At 37.6% G+C, this 4,177-nt stretch overlaps 1 pseudogene; it reads right to left on the bottom strand.

The window, feature by feature from the left end:
- Positions 1 to 664: 664 nt before the first annotated feature.
- On the bottom strand, positions 665 to 3,557 carry LOC113184671 (acidic leucine-rich nuclear phosphoprotein 32 family member E pseudogene; annotated as a pseudogene).
- Positions 3,558 to 4,177: the final 620 nt, after the last annotated feature.

The following is a 4,177-nucleotide window of genomic DNA, read 5'->3' as shown; positions in this document are numbered from 1 at the left end:
GTGTGTGTGTGTGTGTGTATGTATAATCTTATGACTGAAATACACCAAACTTCACCTATGTAAAAGCAATTATGTTTTAATTATGGACTAAAAATTACTAATACAATGAGTTTGAATTAGAAAAAATTAGATTCTAAATAAATTGCTAGAGAATAAAATTTTATTTTTTAGATATATTTTGTGGCAAAATATTCTGTAAAAACATCTCTAGGGAACACAATAAAATTTTAGCACCAAAAATAGTAATGTTATAATTCAGTAGGAATAATACATTTCTTTTTTAAAAATTTTCTTTATTTTTAAATTTTTAATTAACTATACATTGCAGTAGAATATATTTTGGCAGAATATACATACATAGAGTATAACTTATTCTATTTAGGTTTCCACTCTTATGATTATAAATGATATGGAGTTACCCTGGTCATGTATACAAACACAAGCCTAGAAAAATTATGACCAATTAATTCTATTGTCTTTCCTATGGCCCCCCTTCCCCTTTGTTTCCTTTTGTCTAATCGAATGGATGAGAATTTCTTAATGGGGGGAGTGTCAGTGAAATTTTTTCTCTAAATACAATATGATCATTAACAAGCTAGTAAATCTTAATTGGAATGATAACACAAAAATAGCAAAATCATACTTTGCTTATGAAAAGTTACGCCTAATCTTTTGTAGGGATAGCTACCATACATGAAGAAGCAAAGATGAAGTTACTTTCTTGCACACCCAGGAATGTTAAGGAATCTGGTCTTAGAATGAGCCAGTCATCTTCTTCCTCTCCATCATCTTTAACATCTCATTTCCTCTTTTCCCCTGAAAACCTTCTTCCTCTTCTTCCTCCTCTTCCCCTTCTTCAGCATAGTCATAATTATCTTCTTCATTCTAAAATTCTTCTTTAATCAAGTATGAGAGGCCCACTTCCATTTCTCCCTCTCTCAGCTCTGAATCTGCTTTGTCTTCCTCCTTTTCTTCCTATTCTTCCTCCTCTCCCTCATGTCCTTCAGGTGGATCAGCTTCATCTTCCTTTTTATCTCCATCATCTTTATCTCTATCCTCCTTCTCCTCTTCAGAATCTGGTGCTTCTTTATTCTTCTGATCAAATCCATTAAACTATGTGTTTTGTTTCAAAAGTTCACAAATACTTTCTCCATAATCTTCCAGGTTTCTGATCTCTCAATTAAACAAGTCAAGACTTTTCAAAATGTTAAGATTTTTCAGAGCTTCCAATGTAGTAAGCTCTTTTATTTTGTTTCCACTCAGATTGAGATAAGTAAAATCTGGACATTTTTCTGTGAGGATTTTCAAGCCTGAAGAAACTATATTGTCATATATTTTCAACTTTCAAAGTTTATTTAAGCTGGGAAGTTGGGCCAGTGAACTTAATTTCATATTAGCCACATTTAGAACTCTAATTCTTCAGAAGTGGCATTCAGAACTTCAGTTTCTCCATTGACACACAGGACATTATCAAGAACTAACTCTGTCACCTTCTCTGAGGCTCTGTTCCTTAACTCCCTATTCATGTCCTCTTCCTGCTCTTCTGCTACTACTCCCTTTCCTGCCTTTCCCACTACCTCCCAACCTTAAAATTTTAAAATCTTTGGGAATGAATGAAAAGAAAGACAAATGCCCACTACCACCAGATAGGTGTAGGGGAAGAAAGAAGAATGGCAAAGGAGTACAAGGAGTTGGGACTTTAACTCAGCCGCCACCACCTCCTTGTCCACATACCCACAGATGCATACATGTACATGCATGTGCGCACACACACACACACACACACACACACACCAAGAGTTCCTCCTGGCTTTGCTTTTATATATATGTAACTTTTATGTGTGTGGTGGTGGTGCTGGGGATTGAACCTAAGGCCTTATGCTAAGCATGTGCTCTACTACTGAGCTATATCCCTAGCCTTTACGTATTTTTAAACTTTTGAGATAGGGCCCAGGTGGGCCTTGAATTTGAGATTTTCCTAGTCCCTCCCAAGTAGCTGGGATTATAGGTATGTGCCACCACACCTAATGACAAATACAATTTTGTGTCAAGAGTGTAGCTGTGAAGTGGCTAACAGACCTGGGTCTACAAATCATGGACTTAATTTATAGATCATAAAATTTTTAGGGTTCTTCAGTTTAATTCCATTTGAGAATGGAAAATTATCCCATTAGCTGAGAAAATTATCCCATTATCTGTCACAGTTTTGATGTTCATTAATTATTTGTTGAATGAATGAATGAAATGTTTTGCCTAAGGTCTCACAGAGGCAGATTCTGCACCAGAACTTAACTTCATGCTGAGCTTGGTGCTTATTCTTCTGTGCTGATATACCTTGCTATACTTTGGATTTTGCCTATCCTCCAAAGGCCCATGTATTAATTGCTTGGTCCATAGGGTGGAGCTATTTGAGATGGTAGTACTTTTAAGAAGTGAGCTTAGTGGGAGGTCTTTTAGTCTTTGGGGGGGGGGTGTGCCCTTGAAGGGGATAATAGGACTCCAGCCCCTTCATCTCTGTCTCTTTTCCTGCTTGGATCATGATTAGGTGAGCAGTTTTGTTCCACCATGTATTCCCACCATGATGTTCTGTTTTTCTCCCCGCCCCTCCCAGCAGGCCTAAAAAAACAGGGGAAACTGATCAAGGACTAGACCTCCCAACCTTTAAGCCAAAATAACCCTTTTTTTCTTTATAATGTGATTATCTTAGTTATTTGTTATAGTAAGAGAAAGCTGGTTAACATACACATAGATCCCCAGTGTGTATTTGTGTGCACATTGAGGTAGGTTAGTAATCCCTAGGGATATCATAGCATCCATTCTCACTGTAGGAGCCCTAGACAGAGAAAGTGACTAACTCAAAGGAGAAAGTATATTTATTTATAGTCTGTCAGAACCATTCATGAGACTCCATGCAAAGTGCATCATTTGCTTGAGAGGTTTGGGAAACCATTAAAGCAGATCTTCATTATGAAGTAAGGCAGTAGATGATTTATAACAGTAGGAACTTTTGCTGATCTCACATTTTTATGGGAAAAAGAAACTAATATTCAAGCTCAGAATGATAGTTGGTAAAGGTAAGCATTAGATATCTGGGGAAAATTAAGGCTCTTTGCTTTTTATTCAAATCTAGTTATGTGTAGGGCATAATGAAATGTGGGGTATGTTGCATCAGAAAAGAGGAAACTTAACTTGCTGGCTGCACCCGCTTCCCAGTCCTGGGGCCACATGTGGCTAAAAGAGCACCTAGTGGTTAGCCAGAAGGCATTGTCCTGGGTTGTGATAAAGAATTGGACCACCTCTAGGATAGGCTCAGAACCCCTCTGCCCTCACGGACATTACTGCCTGTAGAATGGGTGTAGATGTAAATTCTCCCCACACTGCTGACCTTTACCCTGATTGGTTCCTGTACACTATATTAGCTGGGTATGTTTTCTCATTAAACGAGATCCTGCTTTGACTGTTCTCCCTGGAGCAACTGATTGTTCTCCGGAGAGGGAGGGCTGGATGCAGGCAGCCAGTCGACCTTTACCTTTCTTGGTTTGTCCTGGTCGGGGCATGCTCCCCCAATCTCTCCTGCAGGTCAGGAGGGAACAGGGGGCTTAAAAACCCTGACAGTTATGTACCTTCAAAACTCACCTACTCTGTCTATAAGCACGTGAATATAGTCAGGTAATGTAGAAGCCTATTGAAATAATGTAAAATCCAGGTTTCTTTGGAAAATGGTCTGTAAGACCTTATATGAAAATTTTAAAAATTCAGAGAAACAGTGTCCTAATAGCAACAAGTGTACCTAGATCTTATTCTTAGTGCTACTCTCTAATAAAAGCAAACAGGGCTCCTTAGAAAAATGGCTGAATACAGAACTAGACAAAGTATATGTGATAACCCTGGAGCATTTTATCATGCCAAAACATAAGAAAATATTAAAAAAAAAAAAAAAGCTCATTTATGGAAGTATGCCAAAGAGACACTGGAGCCAAGAGAAAGAACTTCCACCCACTGAAACTAGAGCAATGTGAGCAACAAATAAAATAGTACTGGATTATAAATATTCATGAGTCAATTCTTATATAAATTAATTAGTGAAAATTAATTAATGGGGGAGATAGACATGTTTTCCATGTAGTAAGAATTCCAAATAAATTATACAGATACTCTAAAGGAGAGGGAAAATAAC

This window comes from Urocitellus parryii, chromosome 4 (assembly GCF_045843805.1).
Source record: "Urocitellus parryii isolate mUroPar1 chromosome 4, mUroPar1.hap1, whole genome shotgun sequence".
NCBI lineage: Eukaryota > Metazoa > Chordata > Mammalia > Rodentia > Sciuridae > Urocitellus > Urocitellus parryii.
This window is presented reverse-complemented; position numbering and strand designations above follow the sequence as displayed.